The following is a 14,765-nucleotide window of genomic DNA, read 5'->3' as shown; positions in this document are numbered from 1 at the left end:
CTGTACAGTAACTTCAAGGCACAACGGTTCATAGTCAACATCTTTAGTGTGACACCAGTAACCTTTTGTCAATTAAACAGGAGAAAATAACTCAATTCCTTGGAGGATAATCAGTGGGTTTCCAGTGACTTGCAAGAAAATCAACAGATTTTATCGCAGTGGAGCAATTTGCAGGCCAATTTTTTTGTCTAAGTCGCATATTTTCTGTCACACCGCACTCCCCCTGGAGACGCAAATATGTTTAAAACAGCAATCTGTGCATACTGTATGTGCATGCCGGACTGTAATTACCCGGTCCATAGTGTCTGTTTGGATGCAAAGCATAGCCTTACAAAGCCGTGAAGAACCTGGCTTGCTCCTTATTTATTTATCAGGCGTTCAACAAGGGGAATTTACATGTAGAGGGCGGCTGGCGGTAGCATGAAAGCATTGAGTCATGCTAATAAATGCTATTGAATGAACACAGATGGTAAAAATTTCCCCTGTTCAAGAAGTGAAGGTGAAGGAGCTGTTTGTTTTCCAGGGTGCTATGATCTCACCTTGAAGTACGGCATGTATCTTTCATAAGACAATGTGACAGATGTGTTGAGATAGACTGGGGAGGGGGACACCCTTTACTTGCCCTCTCGCCCCACCCTGTTGCACCCTGACCTAGCATCAGTACAAGCGGCTTGAGACTAGAGCCAGTTTGCTGCAAATGCTCTCGTGCCAAAGCGAGCTTAAACACACGCAAAGGCTTTAATGAAGAGACAAACCCCACCCTGCCACACCCTGACCCAGCATCAGCACTCTTACTTCAGTCGGTTCAGACCTGAGCTGTTTCGCCGTAACATTTTACTGCAAATCATCTCACACCGAAGCGAGCTTAAACACATGCAGAGGCTTTAATGGACAAGACGAGCAGCCGGCCCAGTAAATTCCATTGAGACTGCGGATGGTTTTTACCCATCTTTCAAATGAGAGAGTGCCGCCTGTCTTTCTCAAGAGGCCTGTCAACAAACATCTGAGCATCTAATAACAGTGCGGTGGCTCAAGCATCCCTTTTAGCCCATCACAACTTAAGTGGCTGGAAGAGGGAGCGACAGGGGGTGACAAGTGAATGCGGGGAAAATTGTCTGAACCAGGTGGAGTGGTTTCTCCACACATGGGGGTAGGTGTGCATGAGCACACGGTTGAGGAAGCAGGAGGACCGACAGGTTTATCATCAACGACAACAGCCACACATCCAGTCGGCGGTCAACCTCTTCACCGTCATCAGTGCGGGCCCATTGAACACGTCACGGCCAAATGAGAGGGCTGTCCCGTCCCGGAACAACTGTCAACACCTGATGTGTGTAGGCGGGAGTGACAGGAGGGATTTGGGAGGCGACGGGGGAAGAAGCCAGGATGAAAGGTACAACTGATGACAGCCTTTGGATAAAAGGTGAAATGGCGGAGATAGCGGCATCCACTATGTAAGCAGTATGCCATTAAAACCATACAACATAACAACATAATCCTGCAACACAACCAACAATAATGAAGGATATCCAGTCTTTTGGGATGTTGGAAAAGACTAGATTTATTAGCTTTTTACACAGAGATCCTGCCGCATCAGAGCCATGGCAAAACACCCAGCATTTACTTCCCTGTGCCTTTTACACAGAACCCAGTAAAAGCACAATATTTGTGTAATGATATGCACTTTTATACAGCATCCCAGAATCAGAGAATGTTTTTAGCGGGTCTCTGTGTCACAGTTGTACCTCTCCAGGTGTGAGTGAAGAAGACGAAAAGAAGAAAAGCTCTGACTGACTCTGGTGCCACTTGCTGGTGTGCATATGTATAAATCACTCAAATATAAAAAGATAAAAAACAATACTGTCTCATAGTCACTTCAATACGGTACTAAAGATGTGAATAAAGCAAATCACTATGGTATCGGTGAAAAAGAATCATATCAAGTGGAATAAATGTATCAATATATTTTTCGCGATACTCTTGGGATGCATGATAATGCCTCTCTCTCGCCATTGGCTAACTTCCCTTACACACTTACACAACAACGTCCTGTGTGTGTGTGTCCATAAATACAGCGCTCACAAGACAAAGAATGTGACACTGGAAGCAGGCGGGGAGGAGCAGCAGAAGTCTTGTGAACTCGGCCTGATCATTGCCAAAGTGCCTTGAGCTAGGAGGGAAGGGGGGGTGCTGACAAAGATGGAAGACCCCCTTAGCCCACCTCCCTTTACTGTGATGCAGGTAAAAAGTGTGCAGTGCAGGACCCATCTGAGGACCTGCGCTCCCTCCTGAGGGGGTGCTGGGGAACATTCCTTTGGCTCCTCCACTCTGGGCATTAATCCCCTACAGCTGTGCCCCCGCTTCCTCCTCTCCTTTACTCCAGCTGGTCCTTCCAAGACTCTTAATACATTTTTTACAAACAAGTGACATGTGTTCAACAGGCCAAGGACACTCATATGCATGCAGACTCATGCATCCGGTCCCTCACAGGTAGAGCTAATGCAGTGACACATAAACAAGAAGACAGAAAATACCCTCTGGCGGTGCCCCCGGAGCCTCTGCTGAGGGCTCGAGGCCGTCCCAGCATCACCGGCACGAAGGACGTCAGGATAGGCCGACACGACTCTGCTCTCCTTTCCTATGCTGCTCTTCTTCTTCATATTTAATCGTGAGACGGACACCCTCGAAATAATTTACAGGAGAGGAGGCCCCAGTGAAACACATGAATTATGGAGGACACGGTGTATAGGTGATGGAGACGTACAGTACAGCACCACGGTCTTTCTCCATGACAGGACTGTGGTACCTCTAAAGACGGAACACCCCTGAGGTTATAGAATTTGGAATTTGAACAAAATTTTCAAGAAGTCTCAAAAGTTGCAGAAAACCTATCTCTCTTTGACCACATCTTATACTGCATAACACAGCAGCAACAGAACCAATGTTGGAATAGCAGTAAGGAGCATGCCGTATTCACTCTCACACTCATGACCAGCGGGCCATTTGCGGCCTGCGGGACCATATTTTGTGTCCCCCTACTTGACAGCAAGCGTCAAGCGCCCTGAGAGTTTTCTTTAAGTAAGTAATACTTTAAGTAAGTAATACTTCCCCCGCGGCCACCGCCGGTCCGGCGCGGGCGGGCTGCGCTCCGACGGGCGCCGCGGCCTCGGCGAGCCAACCCGCCGCCTGGCGGCGGGGCGGGGGGAAGGGAGGACCGCGGGGGTACTCTGCTCGAGCGCCCTCGTCCCACCCGACCCCCCCGAACCGGCATCTTCACCCCCACCCCCCCTTGTCATGATCTTGGCTTTTGAGGCGAAGCCGGCCGCCCTCTGCTGCCCGGGAGGGAGGGCGCGCCGTCCCCCAACTCACTTGTGTGGCAAGCCCACCAAAAACCCCTCTGACAACTCTTAGCGGTGGATCACTCGGCTCGTGCGTCGATGAAGAACGCAGCTAGCTGCGAGAACTAATGTGAATTGCAGGACACATTGATCATCGACACTTCGAACGCACCTTGCGGCCCCGGGTCCCTCCCGGGGCCACGCCTGTCTGAGCGTCGCTTGGCAATCAATCGGGAGTACGGACGAGGCCGGCCCAACCCCCCGCCCTCCGGGCCTTCGTCCCCTTAAGTGCAGACCGTAGAGCAAGCTGGCTGGAAAGAGGAAAAAAGCCACGGGGTTCGAGGCCCCCGGCGTCCGAAGCGGCGGCGCGGCGCGCGGCGTGCGGCTCCGGCCGCCTCCGTCCCGCCCGCGACCCTGTTACGGTTCCCCCCGGTGCCCCTTCATCCGGTTTCGCTGGGCGTACCTCCGAGGTTTCCGGGGTTTGGCGGCGCGGTGCCGTCCCCTCCCGCCTCCCTCGCTGCGTTCCCGCCTCCTCGCCGTCTATCGAGTAATAAATGACTGCTGTTTCGTGGTTGACTGTGGCCTATTATTCCGTGTGGAAGTGGTACGTTTTTGCCTGCTTATTTTGCCATTCTTCCTCACTCAGTTGCTTATGATTTCTTTTCTGACCATTCTTACGTTTAAAATAACAAGCGGTGCGAAATGTGATGTAAACAAAGCTAGCGGTACTGTCATCTATGGCTATGTTCACACTGCAGGTCAATTATGATTTTTTTGCTCATGTGACATGTATGGGATTTTTGCATGTCAGTGTGAAGAGCACATTTCCAATTTTTTGCAAATGCGACACAGGCCTCATTCGTATGTAGATATTGTGGTAACTTAGCTGTAACTTCGTTGCTAGTCACAGAATGAAGTTGACGTCAGAAGTGTCGTTTCTTGGTTTTTCTTTACTTCGTAACACAACATACGTTCAACATGCGTCTGTATCACTTTTTTCGGTTTTCTTGTTCTGACTTCCTGAACTACTTCTTCTACGCTCTGTACAACCTTGCGAATTAGCGACACCTGTCGTTCAAACATGTCATTTCACATAACTATCACATCTATTGCACAACACTACCATATTCTTAACTATAATAAAACCATATTTAAATTAACTAAACACACACAAATATATATACAACAGATATAAACCCAATACTGCATGTATGCAATGCTACTGCAGTCTGAACGGTCAGGTCGCACATATGCAGCATGTATCCACAATGTTCTCAGTGGGAGGTGCAGCAGCGTAGTGAAGTGTGTGTGTGTGTGTGTATGTGTTTGTGTGTGCGTGCCTGTGTGTGTATTGAGACACACCTGGTCTGAGTGGAGACTGTGGAAACACTGAACACCCCCACCTTTCTCCCCTGTGGACCGCTCTGCTGCTGTCCCCCCTACACACCAGCCCCCGTCTGTCCACATTCCTTTCTCGAGGATACCTCTCCATCCTGTCCCAGGAGAGTGTGTGCGTGTGTGTGTGCGTGTGTGTGTGTGTGTGTTGAGGCGGGTGCCCTACAGGCCTTCTCTCCTCTGGTCACTTTATTAAAGTGTGTTTTAATTTACTTGTGTGAGCCTCTGTGACACACATACATGCACGCACACACGCACACACACCCGCACACACACACTCTCCTGGGATGTGGCTTATTAACTCTGCTCCTGTCTGTCAGGGTGTGTTCACACATGTGTATGTCTTAGGGTTGTGTGTGTGTGTATGGGGGGGGGGGACAAAACATCCCAACCGCATTCTTCAGGTTGGAGACGCACACACGCACACACACACTTGTGATGCATTTCAGTAGCACGGTTGAGCAGAGGCCATGTAAACATGTAAATATCTTCCCGCTGATGGGAACACACACACACACACACACACACACACACATATATATATATATATACTGTATATATATAAAGCTTACAGAAAAGTCACACTTTTGCAAAAACAACACATGTGGCAACACAATGACTGTGAAAACTCAAAATGTAAAGACAATCCATCCCAGCACACTGAACAACCTTCGATTTGTTGTATTTCAAATCAGTGGCAGTGCATCCACACAGTACAGTATGTATGCCATAAGTTTGTGTGCCTGTAGCTTTAATGCTAATGAGCTGTTTGTCCGTGCCTTTCTCCGACAGAGTGTGTGTCTCCAAACAGCGCTTTTGTGTACTTTATCTACTTTTTACATATACACTGTAACTCTGCACTTGTCTAACATAATAGATACCACATACTGTATCACATACGACAACATAACATTAAGGAGTGGGACAGGACGACACAAACGTTAGCAACACTAGCATGGCTACGTGAGCGACCGTGCTAACGTTACACCCACATTTTAACAGCAACATCACGCCAGGGAGCCTATTCACTGAAGAGAAACAGAAGGATGAAACTTGCAGCTCCCACGTCTGTAGCTGTCTAATGGATAGTGAGCTTCAGGCTTGGTTTTAAGATGTGTAGCGAAGCCTCTTAAAAACTAAATGTGACATGAGCATATACTCAGGGTGGGCTACTCTTCTTAGGAGTGCGTCGGAGGTGGTATCATGTCCATTCCGAGGGAGGTTTTGTCTTTTATGATGTCATGGAAACCTGCAACTTCAAAAGCAACTGTTTGGGTGCCCCTTCTCTCAAAAGTGGAGCAAACAAGTTAGGGAGATGATGGAATTTTTCCCACTTTTGCTGCCCATAAAAAGGCTTTTGGGACACCTATTACTCTTTGAACATCATTAAAAAGTCACTTGTCCATAAAAGGGGGAACTTTAAGTCCATGTGCATGTTTGTCCCAGGGGTTAAACTGCGTCCATAAAAGGCTGTTTCATAGCATATTATTTGCTATATGAAGCAAATAGTGTGCCTCCCACTCACTCATCCTGTCCCGTCCTTGCTCCAGTACATTCAAATGGTCCGTTTCCTCCTCACAGACACACACACACAGAAACGTGGGTTGTGGCCAAGTGCTGGGGACTTCCACTGACATTGCTGCCAAGAGTTCCTCATATCTTCCAAAGAGGACACACATATACACACGTCCACATAGAGTTCTAAGAGTACGCCGACAAACACACCCTTTGATAAAAGTCTGCAACGTCATCTCTGTCAAGGGTGGGGCATCATGGCCAGGTGAAGGGGACACCGGGCGAGGGCAAGGCTGGCTGATAGAGCGTCCTCCTCCCTTTTTTCTGCTGTTCTGGAGGAGAGCGTCCCTGCCGCAGCTGTTGAACAGTTCAAGGCAGGGAGTCCTTCTGGGCGTGGGGGGGGGACATGGGCGGTAATGAAAATTCCCCAGGAGAGAAGCGAGGGGAATTCTGCTCTGTTATTTGTTATGGGAACAAGGAGAAGAAAGGGACAGGAGGGTTAGCGAGAGGGGATGTCTTTGTGTGTGTTTGTCTGCTCAGGTGCTCCAGTGGTTCCTCCCTGTCAACATGAGCAAGAGTCATATTTAAAGCTACCATATGTACTCGTAGCCTGAAATAGCAGCATTCTGATGCTACATTAAGTGTCATTATAATTGTGCATGTAATTGAGCATCCTATAGTAATGGCGGTGGACCAGCCAGGACATCTCGTGTTGCATTTGCTCTAGCATCTTTGCTAATGTTCACAGTTTTGTTCAGTTTCATAAAATGACGCCTTTATTCTCATAATGTCATCACTTTATAACTATAAAATGAAGATGTTTTCCTTGTAAACATTACCGCTTTATTTTCAATAATATTTTTTTTTCCTCGTAACATTACGACTTTATTCTTGTAATACTCTTTTTCTCGCAATATTATAATACAATAGAGTGCAATTGTATATAAAAATGTACTTTTTTCCTCACAAGAATGACTTCATATTCCTTAAAGTTACAGCCTGTAATAGTACGAAATGTTTTTTTCTCGTTTTTTTTAATTTTACATTAAATAATTCCAAATGCGTATAAATACATATAAATGATTATTGAAAAGAATAAATGAACATGTAAGGTTACTTTTACCTTGATTGAAGACTTGTTGATTCTTGATGTGGCTGTTCCCAAAGACACGACGTGGCAGTGAGACACCACACACACACCACCTTCCTGTTTTGCAATGAATTCTTTCATCAATTCAATCGTGTTTCTCACCTCAAAAACCCAAAATGAAGCAAAAGAAAGCTTCAAGTGCCAGCATTTTGCTAAAGAAGGTTAAACACTATTGAATTGAACTGAAAAGAAAAATAAATAAGTCATGACAAAACAGTAGGATGGTGTCCATGTTGTGTCTTGCTGCCACATCGTGTCTTTGGGAACACTCTCATCTTCAAAAACATCTTCATTTATTCCTTTCATTCATCATTTACAGTATATGCATTATGAATTGTTGTATCCATGTAAAACTATAAAAACTTGTCTTGGGTTAACATTTCTGAGAGTTAACCTCTGATGATAGCATAGATGGGCCATGCAGCTGCCATTTTGTTTGCAAGCTAGTTTCTTTGTTAGAACGAAGGACGTTTTGTGATAAAAATACATAAGAACACAGTAGGAGTCACGCATTGTATTAATACCACGGCAAGACGCGCAGCCTACTGTACGCTACCTGGAAAATGTATGTAAACCCAGGCAAAATTTTCAACATTAACTGAAAAACACGCTAACCGGGGCAGACGCTAACCGAGGTACCACGCTATCACAACATTTTTCCTTGGAATGATATGACTTTTAGTCTAGTTTAATTTTGCTGGTAAGTAACAATGTATACGGTGAAGCTGTAGTCTTAGTGTCTTTGCACCTTCCTTTGCAAAAGGTGTCGCAGAAAACGGCAAAGAACAAGCTCAACGAAGGTTTTGCACAACCTCTGAGGTTTTGTGTGACTTTAGAGGTGTATTTTTTCATAAAGTACAACAACCATGTGCACTGTAACACTAAAACGCAATAAAAATGTGTTTTGTCCTTGGTGGGACAAATTTGAGTTCCACTCTAGAACAGTAGGAGGAGCCCTGGAGCAGCAACGACACTTCCATCGCGTTGCTCTCACACATTGCAAGCAGGCCCCACCAAGGCAATGTGTGTTTATAATGGGAAGCTTCCCCACTGTGCATGTATTCTAATGGGACTTGGCAACACACACAAATACCTCCAGCCGCTCACTCTAAACATACACAGACCACAAGTTACAACATGGTGCATATGTGTCACCACACACACACACACAATGGCGTAATAAGTCATGGCTGCTTATCAAGCCAATGTGTTTCTACTTTTCTAATCTGCATCATTTATTACGGGCAATGCCAGAATAGGGAACACAGCCATGGTCAATATTATGTCTTGGCTCAGTCCATGCTGTCCTGAAGGTACAAGCACATGCACCATAACACGCACACAAACTCAACCTTTTACTCCTGCTAAACTTAAAAAAAAAAGTTAGAAAATGTTTGGTAAGGAGAGAAAATAACTTTTCACATAAAATAAATTGTACTCACTGAGACATGTTGCCAAAGAACATTGAGCAGAAAATATCTAAAGAATTACGACTTTTTTGGCATGACATTTACAGTATATTATTCTCATACTGTAACGACTGTGTTGTCGTACATTTACAACTTTTTGTCTCATAACTTATACGACTTTATTCTCATACGATTACGACCTTTTTTTTCCATAACATTACAATTGTTTCTGGTAATATTATCGCTTCATTCTCACAAAGTTCCAACTTGTTTCTTATAAGATTACATCTTCATTCATCTCTCATATAATGTTCACTTATTTTCATGACATTTCAACCTCTTTTTTATAATTTAGTGATCTTTTTCTCATACTATTATGACTGTACTATTAGGAAGTGATGCCTTCATAAGAGCGCGACTTTATTATCTTAAAAGTCCGACACTTCTGGTAATATTACAACTTTATTCTAATAAAATGTTTTTTTTTTTCTCATAGCAAAACAGTTTTATTGTCGTAATATGCCACCTTTTTCTCATAACATTTTGTAACTTAACTATCATAAAATTTTGACTTTTTTATTGTAATATTCCAAATGTATTTATTTACTTACTTGCTGTAAAATTCTAGCTTTTCTTCTCATAATATTACGGTTTTATTTTTAGAATCTTAATAATGTCATCATAGTATTAATTTTTTTTTTAATTCCATATTTTTTCCTCATATTATGACTTCATTCCCATAAAATGAAGATCTTTTTCTCATTTTATTCACTTTATTCTCATAAAATAATAACTTTATAGTCAAAAAAGTATGTCTTTATTCTTGGAAAAGTAGATCTTTATAAATAAACCTTCAACCTTTGTACTTTTTCCTTAAAAAAATACTCTTTAAACCACATGGTCTGTCTTCACAGTGACATGTGAGAGCTGATAAAGAACATGGAGCACATAATAATCTGCTTCTTTCCAAGTGTAGGGACTAAAACCATGACTTTTACTGGGGTATTAAATGACCACACACATATATGCGCACACACACACACACGCACATACACATGCACATATGCATGCACACACACATATTTAATATACAACCCCCACAAAAAACAGTGACTAAGAAGTTGTGGGCAGAGTTTATTATATATTATATGTGTTAAGGAATACAATGTGTGGTTTTAGTTATACATTGTGTGCCCACGTGTGTGTGCGTGCGTGTGTGTGCGTGTGTGTGTGTACTGTAAGATAGGAGTGTTTAAGGAGCCTGGGGTCTCTGAAGGATTAATGGTGGCAGGCCAAGCAGGGTAATCAGGACAGCGGATAAGTCCTGGTCATCCAGGCGTTGAGCTGAATAAACATGAGAGCCCCGTGATGTCTCCTACACACACACACACTCACATGCACACACACACGCACACACATGCACATGCATCAAGCATATCTAGAGGGAGCCGGGCTGGTTCCAGAGGATGATGCCAATCACAAGACATACACTCATAAAAGACTACAATTGGGTGGTGACAGTTTATTAGGTACACTTGCTTCTCCCATTGCAGTGTCAACAACTGGACTTTTGTTGAGGTCACAGTGGGTGGTCCCAGAGGGTGTGCCTAATATTTTGTCACCTCTGATATTTGTGTGTAAGTGATCCTAATGTGCTGGTACAATTACGTCATATTTTTTTTTCTTTTAATATTACATCTTTATTCTTGTAATATCACAACATTATGCTGGTCATTTTACCACTTTATCCTCATAAAATTAAGACCTTTTATAACTATTTTACAACTATATTTGTGTAAAATTTTCCAAATGTATTCTCATAAAATAAGTTTTTATAGTAATATTAGGAATTTTTCTCATAATATTGCATTTATTTTAATAAAATCACGTGTTTTGTCTCATAATATTCCAACTTTTTTTGTCATAATATTATAAGTTTATTCTTGTAATAAAACAACTTTGTCATAAACATGATTTTTTTCTCAAAATATTAGATAAAATACATATGCTTACAATGTTGCAATAATATATTGTTGCCATGTTACAACTTTATTTTTGTAATTTTTCAACTTGCCATGTTACATGTTACATTACCCTAAAAAATTGACTTTTTCTGTAACATTACAACATCATTTGTCAATGACGACACAACTGAACACAAAATGCAGTTTTTAAATTAAACTTTATTGACGAAGAAAAAAATCCAAACCTGCATGGCCCTGTGTGAAAAAGTGATTGCCCCCTAATAAGCGATAACTTAACTGTGGTTTATCTCACCTGAGTTTAGTTTCTCTAGCCACACCCAGGCCTGATTACTGCCACATCTGTTCTCAATCAACAAATCACTTAAATAGGACCTGCCTGACAAAGACGGAACAGTGGTGAACCTTCCAAGGAGTGGGCGGCCAACCAAAATTACCCCCAAAAGCGCAGCAACGACTCATCCAAGAGGTCACAAAAGACCCCACAAGAACATCCAAAGAACTGCAGGCCTCACATGCCTCAGTTAAGGTCAGTGTTCATGACTCCACCATAAGAAAGACACTGGACAAAAACGGCCTGCATGGCAGAGTTCCAAGCTGAAAACCACTGCTGAACAAAAAGAACATTAAGGCTCATCTCATTTTTGCCGGAACACATTGTGATGATAACCAAGACCTTTGGGAAAATACTCTGTGGTCTGACGAGACAAAATTTTAACTTTCTGGAAGGTGTGTGTCTCATTACATCTGGCGTAAAAGTAACACTGCATTTCAGAAAAGAACATCATACCAACAGTAAAATATGGTGGTGGTAGTGTGATGGTCTGGGGCTGTTCTGCTGCTTCAGGACCTGAAGACACACTGTGATAAATGGAACCATGAATTCTGCTGTCTACCAAAAAAATCTTGAAGGAGAATGTAAGGCCATCTTGTTTGTGACCTCAAGCTGAAACCAACTTGGGTTCTGTAGCAGGACAATGATCCAAAACACACCAGCAAGTCCACCTGAATGGCTGAAAAAAACCAAAATGAAGACTTTGGAGGGGCCAGACAAAGTCCTGACCTGAATCCTAGAGATGCTGTGGCATGACCTTAAAAAGGAGGTTCATGCTGGAAAATCCTCCAATGTGGCGGAATTACAACAATTCTGCAAAGATGAGTGGGGCAAAATTCCTCCACAGCACTATAAGAGACTCATTGCAAGTTATCACAAATGCTTGTTTGCAGTTGTTGCTGCTAAGGGTGGCGCAACCAGTTATTAGGTTTAGGGGCATTTTAGGGACATTGCAGTTTGTGTTTTTTGTTGTTTGATGATTTGAAGCATTTACGTGTGACAAAAAACAGGTAGGGGGCAAACACCACTGTGTTTGTAATATCAACATTATTATTGTGTAAGTACAACTTTTTGTCATAACCATGTGACTTTCTTAATCTTAGAAAGAACAACTTTGTCGACACATTTTGCCAACTTTATTCTTCTATTACAATTTTATGTTCCTAAAATGTTTACTTTTTTTCGTAATATTACAACTTCATTCTTTCAATATAATGAGTTTATTGTTGACATTTTTTTTTAGTTTTCCCTCGTAATACTACAACTTTATTCAGGTGATGTTACGTTATTTTACTATTATACTTTTTTTACTTGTTGTATTATTCCTGTCATATTACTTCTTCATCAACTCACATAAAAGAGCAACGTTTTTTTAACTTTATTGTCGACAAATTTTGATTTTTTTCTCTTAGCACTACAACTTTATTCTTGTAATATAATGACTTTATTGTGGTAAAATGTTGACTTTTTTGTGTCGTAACATTCTGACTTTATTCTCCTAATATTACAATTTAATTTTCATAATAAAGTGACAACTTTTTTCTCGTAATATTCTGACCCTCTCCTTTTTAATGAATTTACCGTTGGCAAGTTTTGCCATTTTTTTCCCCCGTTCTTTTAACTCGAGTCTCATAAAGTTAAAACTTTGTTATATTACAACTTTATTTTTGAAAAAAATATGAATTTCTTCTTCCTTGTAATATTTCATCTGTAGTCATATGATTGTAAGATGTTCTTTCCTTATTGTTCTTTTGAGTTTTTTCCTATGTGGGCATAATACTTCATAATATTGTGCATTTAAACCTGAATAAACCCAGTGTTTTACGTTAGAATTCAAGGTTACTTTTGTAATGACAGTTACCTTTTATGCTGCTGTGACCTGACATTTGGGAGAATGTGAAAGCCTTTCACTGAATAACAATAAATACTGTACAACTTTTGAATTTCTCCTTTAAAAAAAAATCGCTCCTTAAAACCACATTGTATCTTTAGTTTAATCAACAAGACTTTTACCACACACAGTGCCGGCTCCTTTTTCACCACAGGCAATGTAAGATAAAATAACTTTCTAAAGTCAGGAAAAAAAGGCCAAGCTATCTGAGAATGGCTTTGCTTTTTGTGGCCGCTTGCCAAGTGTAGGTATGCAGCCCAATGGACACCATCTGCATGAACAGTTTTTTTTTTTAAAGCTAGCGTTTCAATAGTGCGTGTGCGTGCGTGTGTGTCGGAAACCAGGAGCCGGAATGGCAGGGACGAGGTGGGAGAGCGGGACATTCCTGTGAGATGACAAGCCGTCACAGTCACACAGCAGCACAGGAATGTTGGGAAAACAGAGCGGGTGGGTGGGAGGATGACCAAGCTGAGGGATGGAGGGATGGTGGTGGTTTATTGGGGGGGGTAAGAGTGTCATTTCATCAGACCTTGTAGTCATGGGTTTCCAAAAAGGGAGCAGAGGAGCGGCTCTAATTAGTTTGCGCTCACTGAAAGGAGATGGAGGTCTGACTTTTGCTCCCAATCTCCATCTCACTCTCTCCTCCGTGCTGGTGCTTCACACCAATTTCTGTCGTGCTACTGAGAAAACGCCGCAGGGGAGAAGGCAAGTTGGACGTTTTTCTCATAACAATTATGTCTTTATTCACATATAATCAGGACTTTTTTTCTCACAAATTTAATATAATCATTTAATGACAACGCTGTCCTTTCTCTTCTAAAATGCCAACTTTTGTCATCACGTTGAGTTTTTTTTCCGAACATTACAACTTTATTTACATAAAATTGTGACTTTATCTGATCACATTTTAACTTTTCTCTGTCATACCACTGTGACTTTATTCTCACAATAATAATGACTTTCTTGTAAAAAAACATGAGAACTTTTTTCTCATAATATTATGACTATATGCTAAAAAAAATATGATTTTTTTTCTCATAACCATACAAGTGTCATCTCATAAAATTCAAACTTTTTTCCTGACACATGATGACATTATTGTCATGACACAGTGACTTATTAGTCATAAAATTACAACTTTTTTCACGTTATTTTACAAGATGTATTCTCATAAAATTTTAACTTTTTTCTATTAAAATTATAACTTTTTTTTTTAATTCAAATCTTCTCAGAAATTACTTTTTTTTTCTCCGAATGAAAACTTTTTCTTATGACCTTGTTAATTTATTCTAATAAAATTGAATTTTTTTCCCAAAAACACTGACTTTATTGTTTTAAAATTCCAACTTAATAACTTTGACTTCATTCTGAAAATAATTTTTTTTTTATCATAAATGTACACCTTTGAATCACAATTACGACTTTATTGTCATAAAAATGATACAATTTTCTCATAACCCGACTAATTTTTGTAATTTTTCATTACAAAATCACTTCCGTAAAATAATTTTAGGAAATTACTATTTATTAGTTTTTTCTCATAAAATTTCAACTTTTTGCCAAAAACATTACGACTTTATTCTCCTAATATAATTACTTTTTAGTCATAAAATTACAACTTTTTTCTCGTAATGTAACAGCTTTATTCTTATAAAATGATGCATTTTTCTCATAATCTTACAAATTTATTCTAAAAAAATTTCACATTTTTTCTAATAACATTATGGCTTAATTTTTGTAAAATTACTGTT

At 41.2% G+C, this 14,765-nt stretch overlaps 1 protein-coding gene and 1 non-coding gene across 2 annotated transcripts in view; one reads left to right on the top strand and one right to left on the bottom strand.

The window, feature by feature from the left end:
• bnc2 (basonuclin 2) overlaps positions 1-14,765 on the bottom strand; it is a 221,872-nt gene that overhangs the window by 168,529 nt on the left and 38,578 nt on the right. The gene's annotated exons all lie outside the window — the stretch shown is intronic.
• Positions 3,403-3,556, top strand: LOC129184038 (5.8S ribosomal RNA). Its single transcript, XR_008571440.1, has one exon. It is a non-coding gene; the product is annotated as a 5.8S ribosomal RNA (ribosomal RNA).

This window comes from Dunckerocampus dactyliophorus, chromosome 6 (assembly GCF_027744805.1).
Source record: "Dunckerocampus dactyliophorus isolate RoL2022-P2 chromosome 6, RoL_Ddac_1.1, whole genome shotgun sequence".
Lineage (NCBI taxonomy): Eukaryota > Metazoa > Chordata > Actinopteri > Syngnathiformes > Syngnathidae > Dunckerocampus > Dunckerocampus dactyliophorus.
Note: the sequence above shows the minus strand (reverse complement) of the source record. Positions and strands in the feature narration are given on the sequence as shown.